General features: G+C 40.4%; 1 long non-coding RNA gene across 2 annotated transcripts; it reads left to right on the forward strand.

The window, feature by feature from the left end:
* Nucleotides 1-2,736: 2,736 nt before the first annotated feature.
* Nucleotides 2,737-12,250, forward strand: LOC310761653. 2 transcript variants are annotated; one of them, XR_014547635.1, is made up of 4 exons: nucleotides 2,737-2,836; nucleotides 3,221-3,256; nucleotides 8,099-8,223; nucleotides 12,191-12,250. It is a non-coding gene; the product is annotated as an uncharacterized lncRNA (long non-coding RNA). The 2 variants fall into 2 exon arrangements; XR_014547636.1 differs by lacking the exon at nucleotides 12,191-12,250 and adding an exon at nucleotides 11,200-11,398.
* Nucleotides 12,251-13,342: the final 1,092 nt, after the last annotated feature.

Genomic DNA, 13,342 nt, shown 5'->3' on the forward strand with positions numbered 1-13,342 from the left:
AAAGGTTGAAAGGAGATCTTCTTATAGTGAATACCACCACATCATATTATAGTGCTGCTGTTGTTTTTGATAAATGGCTAAATATATCACAGAAGCACATGAATTAATCCAAACCATGTTTCCCCTTTTCCTAACTGGGCTGGAGCAAACTTTGTGCTGGACTGGACAAGTCTCCCTCCATCATGTGATTGCAGCCATCATATAATTGGCAGCCAGGAGCATGATTTGCAGACAGGGTTGGTTTTAGGTTTGATGAGGCCCTAAGCTACTGAAGGTAATGGGGCCCTTTATATGTCCAGCTGTCCTCTGCCAACAACAAATTTTTGTGCTGAATATTTTAGGGAGCAGGCTAGCAGGTGGGGCCCATTACTTACACAACACAAAACACTGTTGCTGTATGTAGGTTTTATTTTATTTGTTTTTTATCTTATATTTGGAAATGTACATCCAGTTTTTTCCCCTTTATTTTTTGGGGGGGCTCCAAGAGAGTGGGTCCCTAAGCTGTAGCTTATACGTAAATTCAGCATTGTTTGCAGATGAGATGCACTCACTATGATCCAGGTCATGGTGGTGATGAACCTCATGATGTTCTAGACATTATGGCGAGGAGGAGGAACCATGTTAAAGATATCTCGTTATTCAGCCCTTGAATAATGAGACACTTTATGAAGACATTACCTAAGTATCAAATATAAAGGTATGTGCCAGGGACTTTAGTAGCCTCCAAATTTTGTTCAAGTCGATTACTTGCCTATAGGTAGCTGTCCCTAAGTTCAAAGTACTGGCTGTCTAGTCTACTTAAAGATAAGATGTTCCTGTTTAAGTTCAGTACAGAAAAAGCTTCTGTGTAATTTTCTTTAACCGTACCCTGCCCTAGAATGAAGCACCATTATACTTTTCATTGGTGAAGAAAAGTTGCCAAAAACTGAAGCTCCCTTGGAAGACTGGTTACCCATGTAGCTATGTGAAGACTTCCTCAGCTGGTGGAGCTGCCATATTTTGAGGTGGGCTTCAGTGAAATGAATGGAGACCCAGTGATATCCTGGTGATCAACAGAAATGTCTGTAATTTGGTTGCCATTATTCTGTTTGTATTGTTTGCATTCAGAAACCTCTCACTTGAATAAATTATTTTCAAGTTCAGAAGCTTTTGATAGTTTTCAGAAATGCCTTGCTTTATGTAAAAACATCTTGGATGTATCCACCAGCCTCTTTAAGCATCATGCAATGCTCATTATATCTCGTATGGTCCTGTAAATGCTACCCCCATTCAGTCATTCTTCACAGGATTATCATTGAGAGATGGGGAGAGAGGGGTGAGCCTGTTTGACCCTCAACACCCTTTAGATCCCTGTTCTTGCAAATCCCCAAACTTTTGTGGTGGAACATCTGTCTTTTCCACACAGTTAGGCTCCTCACATGATTTAGAACCCAGGAATATAAGGCTGCTTATGCCACTTTCTTTCAGACTTGTTTCTTTATCTACAAAATGAGAGAATAATATGGACCACACTTGGCACAGGCTTGTAAGGATTACAACCTGAGAATGTATGACATGCTTTAAACATCCGCAAGTGCTATATGGGCATTATTATAGAGCAGTAGTGGAATGCACCCTACTTAATAGTCTCTTAAATGTACCACTGTTTACTAGGACATCTCATTGTTGCTTTATGTTCAGTTTGTCATTCACTATAAATCCTGGGTTCTTACATGCTCTGCTTTGCTTATGTGAGGCAGCAAGTCAAATGGCCAGATTTATGGGAGCTGCTTAGGAACCAGGAGTGGAAGAGCTCCCATACCTAACCTGTAAAGAGGGGGATGCCTTTAATAGTTGATGGGAGACCCGTGCATGAGTCTAAAGGCATAAACTGATTTGGACTTGTTCTCTAGATGAAAGAATATTAAATAAAAAACATTAGCCGTTAAGTGTCTCTCACCTCTTTGCACATTTCCTTCTTCTACTGCCAGTCCTTCACTTTCTCTCCATCGCTGACAACCCACATTTCATCTACACTTTCAGCGCCTCTTTATTAGTTTCTTTATTGTTCCTTTGAAACTTGATGTGGAAAGTTGGAGGGTGGAATGTGTTATTTGGGATTTTATAACGCATTTAAAATAAATCACCACCAAGCATCATCATCATCATCATCATCATATCTTTCCACAGTTGGCAGAGGGGCAAGCTGAGAAAAGAAATGAGGATAGCAAATTATGGCAAGGATACGAAGTCCAACCCTGTCACAAAGGGCTGTCCACCTCTCAACTTGTGGAGCCTACGTATTTCAGTTCCACTACAACATGAAGACTTGGCCACATGTACAACAAAAGCGTGCACTGAAGTCAGCCTGGGTAGCCTTATGGCACCCTACCATGAGTATTTGCAAAGCTACTTGTGCTGTGCCACTGCAATACCCTATTTGGGGTCAACCTCACTGCAGCCTCCTATGTCGGTCCACACATATTTGCATTTCCCTTAACTGAACTGTCTTTGCTGATGATGGAAGTGGAGTGATGAAAATCAAGGCTAAGGCAATGTGCACATTACTATTTACTCTGCTTCCAGTGCACTCCCACCACTGGTGTTTGAAGCCATGCCCAAATTGGGGGGGGGGGGGGACCTGCTGCTTGTCTCAGGAGGAAAGATTCCATTGGTCACATAGGGAAGAAACTAGACCGGCTATTTGCTCACTGGTAGCTCAATCAGTCAGGATAGGCTGCAGTTGGGTGAGGGTGTGGCTGATAAAATGCTGTAGGCCTTGACTCTTCCTGATGGCTTATAAACCACCTTAAGGGAAATCATGAAAAGGGGGATGAAGGATAAAGTAACTGGTAAGGTGTGGTTAGGGACGCAGGTGGCGCTGTGGGTAAAACCTCAGTGCCTAGGACTTGCCGATCGCATGGTCGGCGGTTCGAATCCCCGCGGCGGGGTGCGCTCCCGTCGTTCGGTCCCAGCGCCTGCCAACCTAGCAGTTCGAAAGCACCTCCGGGTGCAAGTAGATAAATAGGGACCGCTTACCAGCGGGAAGGTAAACGGAGTTCCGTGTGCTGCGTTGGCTCGCCAGATGCAGCTTGTCACGCTAGCCACGTGACCCGGAAGTGTCTGCGGACAGTGCTGGCTCCCGGCCTATAGAGTGAGATGAGTGCACAACCCTAGAGTCTGGCAAGACTGGCCCGTACGGGCAGGGGTACCTTTACCTTTACCTTTACCTTTACCTAAGGTGTGGTAGGCTGGGCAATCTGCTCCTTGACCCATGGTAAGCATGCACAATTTAAAAAGTTATAAACTTTTCCTTTCCTTAAAAATAAAAAATCAAACTTCTAAACTGTCCAGCACAAAAGTCTCGGCCTATTTGCCTGTAATTTGAAAGACTTTAGTTAACCACCATGAAAGGTTTAGTTCACCTGTAAATTCCACCCACTTCTTTAATAAGGGGGCGAATATAGTAGCTTTTTATTTCTTAGAAGTGACTGGGAAAGAAACTAATTTGGTTAGACCTCAGGGTGAATTAGCTACCCTGCAACATGCAGCAGACTTCCATACCCATAAACCATATGTTTGAGCACATGAAAAGGGGCACACCCACAACTTGTACTCATAGGAGCCAACTCCTAGGGGCTGAGATCCCTTCGGACCCCCCCCCCCCCAATAAAATATTTGAGGGAGCTGGGAGGGCAAAATTGCCATTCAAATGATGTGTGTTCCACGTTTTGGGATCGATTATGTGGGGCAGGGCTTACCTGCCCCCACCCCATATTTTATTCAAGTTGGCACCCTTGCCCATTCTGCATGTCTGGCTGGGTGAGTGTGTAAACTAAGTTCTCTGTTCTGGTGATCAGTGATTTCAAATCTATGCAATACTGTAATAAAAGTGAATGTTTACTATGATTATTTTTTTCCGTCTTCCTTTTCTCATGCAAGATATTCACGTCAGTTTAGAAACTTACAATTATCATGTAACATAATTATAAAACATTGGAAAGGGTCCTTATTCATTCTAAAATATTGATAGGCTGCTTTTCTTTAAAAGCAATATTGAAGTTGTTGCTGTTGTTTGTTTTTATACACATTGTTTTTAATAAAAGCAGCAGGAACAATAAATAATTAAGATCTAATGAAATTGTACATCATAAGCAGAAAACAATAGCATTAAAATTTTAAAATGACAACAGTAAAATAATAAAATTATATACAGAAAGCTGTTGTACACTGGGTGAGACTCCTTGGGTCTTGGGCAGTCTTTATCATCATTATGATCTGATTATTTAACAAATTCAGAGATTGAACCTTGGATCTTCAGCTTGCAAAGTATATGCTTTTCCATTGAGCTATAGTTCTTCCCAGAAACTGCTTTAGGACATTAATATCACTATAGCACAAACATATGGGAGACATGCTGAAGGATTATGAGTGAAGGAATTCATGTATCACTTGTTTTAAATTTGTAGGATCTCCTTAACTTTACTAGTATGTATGATTATTTGAATTTTTAAAAAATAGTTAGATAGCAAGTAGACATTTAGATGAAGTTGGCATGCAATTATTTCAGCCGTTGGCTTAAAAACAGAGCTACAGCACATTGCATTAGGAGCACTGTACAATTCTCATAGTTATTACTTGGTAGGTTGCCTCTTGAGTGGCAAATTAGAACTCGTTCAGCTAGAACTGTTGCAGTGATGCCTCTTCAGGGTTTGCAGGCCCAGATACTTGAAGTACATTACATACTTTCCCATATACTCATGCTTTCACATAGTTCAGTATTAGAACAGCATGAAATCATCTGTTATGTGTTCACCTCGGTTCCATCTAACCTTACACATTAATCTTCAGCTATGCTTAGGTTTAATCAGTACCGCTACAGTTTAGATTGCAGTCTTATGCTGCTGCCACAATATAGCAGAAAATGAACAGGTAGCACTTATACAGATTCTGAGTCTGCACAAAACTGGTTTCGTTTCTGCTCAATACGCACTGCACCTGCAGCCAAAAATAAGGAGGCAAGACACAGATGCTTGGGAAAACCACACTTTCTTTAGCATATCATAACATAAATGTGCAATGAGAACTGGAACCTGTGTAAACATAGGCTAAGGCTTTCCACTTCCTTCTGGCTTGTAGAATCTGAGCAACCCACATGTGCTCTGAGCATAAGCTGTAGATGTTTCAGCATGCCACCAGCCAGCCCCTACTTGTCTGAGAGAGACACACCTGATTCACTATCCCCATACGTGCTAAGAATCTGAGTGTGATGTGTGGACCTCAAAGGGGTTCTTATCCCACCCCCAGAGTCCCACAGCTCTCAGGATCCCCCTTTCACCACTACAATACTTGATGGCACTCATCCATGGTTCTCATTTTGGTTTAATTCCCACACAGCCCTGCTTTGGGAAAGGGGGCTAGCCTCATTTTTAGTCTCTTTCACTTACAAATCTGATAAAGCAAGCCTTCATACCTTGCTGCGGGTCTCACAGAAAATAATAATATCATTACTCAAATATGAAGGGTTTACATTGTCAGCCCTCTTTTTATTTATTTTGAACACAGTCTCCTGATATGGAGAGTGCCTTGAGGAGTCATGAATTTGTGTTCAGGATCCCATCTTGTTCTTAGTAAAGATCTTGCAGTTAGGATGCTATAATCTCCCATAGTCACTCATCACGCCAACAGATTCAGTGACAAATCACAAATTTGGTTCCATGGTATGCTTGCATCTAGGATGGTGAACCTTAGGTCCCTGGGCTAAATGCGGCATGCCAGGACTCTCAGCCCAGTACCCAGCATTCCCTACAGACTATACCCCAACCCCACCTTCCCCAGGCCATACCCTCCTTATGTTATAAAGCAGGGTTGGGAAATTGAATCCAGCTGGTGGGGGGGCAGTCCTTTTTCTCCCCCATCCGCAAGACAATTTAGACAGTTTTATGCACTTGTTAGACATTTAATTCATTCAAAACAAGTAATTTTAAATCTTTCTACACCAAGTTCAGCATGGACTATCCTATAACTTACCTCTCCCGCACTGCCATCTTTCAAAGCAGCCTACTGAACCATTTTCTAACTATAAGCTATAGAACCCACTGTGGCCCTATAATAAGATTAATCAGTATGTTGTGGAATAAACTGAAATAAAAGTAGAAATCATGAAACAGAAAAAGGCTTCTGTGTCTTTGTAGAACATATGATAAAGCATATCAGAAAGATGAACAATTCCACGTTTGGTTGTTTTATTTGGATTTTAGCTGAAGATCTAAGACTTGAATCATGCCGAGCTGATGCCTCTCTGTTTGCACAATGGTTATTCCTACAGATTTCAAAGGGCTAAATTGTCAAAATAGTCCCGTGGATGTGTGAAATCTAATCATTTTTGTACCGATTACAGCGCTCTTCTATTTGAAATGGATTTTTGAATTCCAGGGGTTGGAATTGCGTCTTTGACTGGCGCTTGATTGTTTGTAGATATTGCAAATGCCTTTGGATCTAGGCAAAGCGGTAATGGCTTCAGGCAGGGTAATGGCCTTGCAGACGGTTTTCCCAGAGAACTATATGTACTGGCCAATAAGTTTTGGTGTAAAATATGCTCTGCTAAATGGTGTTATCAGGAGGTGACAGTAAAGCCTAACTCCTCCAATGAATAGGTTACAATTCTGGTACTTTTGTTTGCATTTGTAATTTAGTAGCAGAATGGGACCACCTGGGAGCCATGAGAAGTCTGCGTTTCACATTGCTTTTCCCCTGTAAATGGCTTTCTGAAACAATTTTTAAACCTTAATGGAGGGAAACTATTGTAGATATGATTTCAGGGCTTAATCTGAGCCATGGCTTGACAAGGATCTGTTTGAATGCCAGTGCTCAGCCCTGGAATATACAATCAATGAATACCCTGGAATATCATGTGACTACTACTGAACATGTTCAGAGTTCATTCTTTTCACCAATGAGCCACCACAATCAAGCTGCCCTAAGATAGGCTAAGATAGGCTTTTCATGTCAGAGTACACGTTTCTTAATTTTAAGATGCAGTACTTCTCTTTTTAAAGGTTATAAGTTAGCTACTATATTATTTTAAAGAATGAAATTAAGCAATGCATCTCATTTGCACAAGAGCAATGGTCTTCACATCCTTCTGGCCACAAAATATGACACCCATATGTCTTACCTGCAATGATTTAACATGAATACCCTTACCCTAAGTTTCCAGGATCTACTGTTTCTACTGAGTGAAAATAAATTAGTTTTGAAAGTAAAGCATTGCAATGATGATATGGTGTCATCATATTGAAAATTATTATCAGAGCCACCTTCTTAGTTACGGTTTGACCTTCCCAGTTTAACATTTTCCTCAGTGACTAGCATTTTCCTCAGTGACTAGGCTGTATGTTGTGAGCACAAGCTGTTTTATTTCTTGCCCTCCTGTAATTTATTAATGAAACTGGCAAATGCTCTCTTGAGGCTTCAAGTATGCTGATACTGCTTTGGGACTCACATTGCCTATTGATGTGCCGGCTTGCTTGCTACCTGCCCAAGCTGTACATTTGTGAACAGGTATTGATTACCATTGCACTGCACTTTTGCGAAGGAAACTGGGCCTGTCTAGTTTGCCCGAAACTTCCCACCACCGCTCAAGAGAAATTGGGAGTATGAAACAATCGACTAAGCATGTTTACTAAGAAGTATGACCTATTAAGGTCAATGGGCCTTCCTTCCCAATAAGTGGTTTTAGAACTGCAGCCTAAATGTCAATTCTGCAAAGTGCAATGGAAACTTTCATGAAGAAAAGTATGCACTTTATTTTCAACATTTTCCTTTGGTATTTTATAGGGGCAGCCCAAATGCAAAAGGTGTTGCAAATACAGAGGGAATTAAAAGGGCAATTATGCATTCTCAACTACATTGCCAGTTGTAGTTGGATAGATGCTTAGCAATCCATCTTCCAAGCCTTCAATTATCACTGGGTCAAGTCAGATTCAGTATTTCCCTGTTTCCAGGTACATAGTCCCAGAACAATCCCAACTACTTAACTCTGGTATCACTTTGCTGCTCCTTACAGTCCTCTGATACAGATGGTGCCAATCCCCCCTGCCTGATTTTCTCATTGCAGGGAATGAAGTGAGCACTGGGAAAAACATGGCTAAATTAGTAAGTTGCTTTGGGGATGTGCGACTATTGGCTTGAGAAAATAAATAATTCAAAGAGAAGGTATATTTTCAACCACTTCAATTTCAGGTAAGTAGCATCCATCTAGATATTATTATAGTTGCAACTAAAAAACCTGAGCATTTTCTATGGTTCATTAATTCTGTTTCACCCCCTGCATATTTGAGATACACTCTATTGCGCAGACTGTGATAATCACCAAGCAAATTCATTTCAACCCGCAGTTTTCGAGAAGACTGTGATCAGTAACTTGGATGTCATTCAGAAAACCTGCCTGAAGTGTAATTGTAAATTTCCCAGTTTGTATGTCTAAATTATCTGCCAATTAATTATCAAAATAATTGCTGGAGCATTAAGATTTTCGCTCTTGGCTTAACTGTATTAAATCTTCCTAAATAACTTCTGCACGTCCCCACTCTATCAGAAAGGTCATTATAGTCACTTTGGCTTGCAAAAAAACTATACTGTTTGTCTGCTTTCAGATGTCACAGTAAACCATGGTTTATCATGATAGGAAGAAGCCTAGGCAAGCCTTGGGCTCCTGGATTCCCACCCCCTTCAGGGCAGTTTTGCTTCTCTTTTTCTTTTAATTAGCTGTGACTTCTTATAATTAGCTGTATTATCCAAACCTCCCTGATTGTGATTAATCTTTTTTATTGTGTATTTTTTTTAAAAAAAAACTTCAAATTTCATGTGGGTTATGAAGATGACTTGTTTGAACTAACTATGATTTCGAGTTTGAATATAATGTTACTGTGGTTGAAACTGAAAAAGAAAGGTTCCTGTCTCCTTGCAGTCACAATGGAGGAGGAGAGAGGAGAAGGGAGAACACAGAGCCAGAAGTCATCCTTTTCTGACCTTATCTTTTTCATGACATTCCCGGTTTAACATGACATCTGAATTAAGCCAATATGCCATATTGTCAATTGATTTATTCATAATCCAGTTAATCACCAAAAATCCTGGATGCACTAGTGTAACTTTAATGAAAGTACTTTACTAGGGTGGTGAAACCTCAGTTTATAAAGGAATATTCAAGACTGAGTTGGCTAATGTAAGGATTATGTGCTGTTCTCTTTCAATTGAAAATGTATTATTATAGCAATTAGAGACATGGGTGGTTCTGTGGTTTAAACCACTGAGCCCTGCGACAGAGTGAGCTCCCATTGCTCTGTCCCAGCTTCTGCCAACCTAGCAGTTCAAAAGCATACCAGTGCAAGTAGATAAATCGATACTGCTGTGGTGGGAAGGTAAACGACGTTTCTTTGTGTTCTGGTTTCCTTTACGGTGTTCCGTTGTGCCAGAAGTGGTTTAGTCATGTTGGCCACATGACCCGGAAAGCTGTCTGTGAACAAACACCGGCTCCCTCGGCCTGAAAACGAGATGAGCACCACACCCATAGTCGCCTTTGACTGGACTTCACCATCTGGGGTCCTTTACCTTTTTTATTATAGCAATTGCATTCACTTTTTCAGTTGCTTACACCTTCTGAGTTTTCATAAGCATGAATTAATTTCTGAAATGTGATAACTGTTACCTTAGAGGGATTTAAAGGAGATTATAGACAAATTCATGGAGGACACAACTATCAGTAGCTGAGAAACTATGCTGAAGAGAGCCATTTCCTTTCTACTCCACTTATGGACTTCCCAGAGGCAACTGGTTGGCTGCTTTGGGGAACATGATGCTGAAAAACTGGATCATTGACATAGCAGGTCTCTTCTTATTTTGCAAAACAGGAATGTTGATGCATCCATACATAGCAAATGTGCAAATCAGCAAAACACCATACACAAATAAGCTGGAATCAATCACAATATGAGTACAACTAGTTTGTTCTCTTCCTATTTGCATGCTTACTAGCCATGGTGGTTGTGTTCTACCTCCACTGATAGAGACAGTAGGCCTCTTAATGCCAGTTGCTGAAAATCACATGTAGGGAGAGTGTTGTTGCACTCAGCTCCTTATTGTGGGCTTCCCATATGTATCTGGTTATCCATTGTGAGAACAGAGTGCTAGACTAGATGGACCTTTGACCTAACCCAGCAGGTCATTCCAATGTCTTAGATGCCTCATTATGCAGTAGAAAGGAATATGTGAACAAATTAAAGGTACCAGAAGCTACAACAAACTGTGTGTGCTCAAATAAATAAATTACAGAAATTATCCTAGTTCAACCGAAATTCAAAATGAATGGAACGAAGGGCAGAACAATGAGGAATACAATGCAGGAAATCCTCTCATGTTGACATTTTGTTAGATTTTAGATAGTTGTTTGTTTGCCAGGCTGAAAGATACGTTTGAGATGATAGCCTGGGGCATGGATTGGGGGCGGGGGCCAGATTTGGTGTGAAAACAGTTTTCCTGGCATCTCACTCTCCCCCCCCACACACACACTTTCACTTCCCACAGCAAAAAATATGCAGATGTTGCAAGCCAAGATATATAAAGAAACTACCGCATTCTATTTATGAACTAAAAGACGGAAAGAAGGCAGATGTGCTCAATGCTTCTTTTGCGTAATTCTCTCTGGCAGGGAAAATCTGGAGCTTCTTTGAAAACGAGTAATTCTCTTTCTCAACTGCACGTCTAAGTTATAAAATGGAATGGTTTTTTGTTTTTTTAAAAAAGCACTGTTAATGGTTAGGCTAAAATATTAAAAGCACAAGTAAAGTCCTGCTGGACCTGACCAAAGGCCCATCCTTTTCTCCCAGTGGCCAGCCAGGTGTCTATGGGAAGCCCACAAACAGGACCTATTAATTAGGTCTTCTGCATTTCTTTGCGTTTCAAGTTACAGAAGAAATTTCTCACTGTGTTATGAAGTCTCACTGGATGATCTACCCCACATCAAAAATTCAGAAGGTGGGGTGTTTACTGAGAAACCGGAAAATATTTTATTCTCTTAAACTGTCAAGAGAATGGTCTTGTTTTGGGTTTGTTTCTGTTTGGAGGACAAAATTATTCCATATATTTGGGATCATTGGGCAAAGCAACAGATATACAGCTGGTATTCATTAACATGTTTGAGAAACTAATATTGCACAGGATTCCATCAAGGGACAGACTAAGAAGGGAATCTATTATTTGCAACTATCTGGACATCAATGAAAAGAAAGATATTTTTAAGCAAACTTTCAGCAGTATTTATTCCTATGTCTAGTAGGAGCTGTCTGTGCTAACAAAATCCATTAAGGTGAATCCATCAGGATATTCACAGAGGAAGCTTGGTTTATACTGACCTAAGTTACAGGGCTTTTATATAATATATACCTCCATAAATTTTGTGGAGTGGTGGTATTATCAGTATTCATTAGATTACTACTCTTATTCATGTTTCTTCTTTTGATGCTGCTCCTAGTAACTCAACTACTAGTAGTGTTAGTAGTACTTGTAGTAGTAGTATCAGTATGTATTAAGGGTGGGGAACATTTTGGCAGGTATATAGAACTTTAGATTTTTTCCCCCAGCCATGCATGTACAGGTATTGTAAACGAGGACATTTGAATGTTATTCTTGTCAAAGCAAGAAGAAAAGGCAGCATATTGCAAAAAGTATCATCGGATTTCATAAGACTGTGTTATGTTGTAATGGGATCACGCACCTTACTCAGTGTAACTATTAATGCAGATTGAAGGGAAAGGTTGCTCACACATGCCATACTTTTCACTCACACATACTTTTTATTATCTCAATAGCATTTTTCCAATTGCTGCATGAGGAACTGCATGCTTAGCACAGGCCCTTTTATGAGCTTGGAGAGCTATATTGTATAAGAATAATTTCCTCTAATATAAGCAGCTATTCTCTTATCACAACAGTGCATGACAATTTTTATTTAAAATGTATTGCTTCATATTTGCCATGTTATGATAGCGCAAACCTGTGTGACCTCTTCACTTCTCTCTCATTTTTCTCATATGATATAGCTTCTGGCTCTTGAAGGAACAGTTTTTTGATAAGAGCATATAAATACAGGCTAAAAAAATTACCAATAATAAATGTGTGTCTCAGACTGGAATATTTATTGTATTTACAGTGCTCTTGACCTCTGAAAGTGCAATATCTGTTTTTGAACGTTCCACATGCCACCATCGGCCTAAGAACAAGCAAGGAAATATAGAAAAAATTAAATCATCTCCTCCACCCTGAGATCTACAGAATGCTTTAACAGTTCCAGAGACATGCCCTCTTTTTGCGTAAGAAAATGCTTCAAGTGATTTTATCAAATTAAGACTGCAATCCTAACCAGGAAGTCAGTCCAAATGAATTCAGAGGTGCTTACTCACATGTAAGTGGGCTTAGGATTGCAGCCTAACACAACATCCAAAAACTAATTGAACCAAGTATTGGGGGTGGGGGTGTCCCTCAACCCAGCTCTCCCAGCCACTAAACTTGTAAGAGTATGGGGTGACGACTGCCCTGAGAAGCCCAGGAGGGAGAGAATTTTAATTGGATCCTGAGTCATACGCAGGGTACCTCCACTGATTTCAGTGGGTTTGCTCCGAGTATTGCAGTGAGATGCATCCCTTTGAAGCATTTTTAACATGTTGGCACGGCAAATACAGCTGTGAAGCACAATAGTCCTTGCAGGCACCAGAATGCATTCCCTTCAGAATGAAGGTCAGAAAGTCTTTTCAACAGAAAATATTTCTGTTACATTTCTTCCTACATTCGTAAGTCATGGAACACCTTCAAAACTTCTGCAGAGCAGTCTGGAGATTTCTATACAGAGATGAAGACTGTGAAAGACCATGCAATTCTATACACATTTACCTGGCTTTATTGAACCTAAGGAGATTACTGAAAATGCCCCGCCATGTATCACCAGCCAGATAGCTTTAGCCACTGGTGTGATAACAAGCAGGGCACCCCCAGCTGATAATCAGGTGGGGCAAGACTGGAAAAGACACTTTTCTTCAGGTACAGTGCTTGAGTCACAGGTTGTTCAGTGTTTTGTATACTGGGCAGAATAGCTCACAGACAAGACAGTGCCAAGATTGGAGGATTAGATTAATATCACTTCCCCTCACTACCCCAGATAATAACAGGGGAAGTAGCATTCTATATATTTTGAGATACTGCTGCTATAAGAAGTGCTAATCTTTCTTAATTGATTTCCCCCTATTTGGGCTTCTATATTTCCATGTTTCTCACAATAAGATTACATTTACAATCTTTAAAATCCCTT

This window comes from Podarcis filfolensis (genome assembly GCF_964270895.1).
Source record: "Podarcis filfolensis genome assembly, chromosome: 4".
Lineage (NCBI taxonomy): Eukaryota > Metazoa > Chordata > Lepidosauria > Squamata > Lacertidae > Podarcis > Podarcis filfolensis.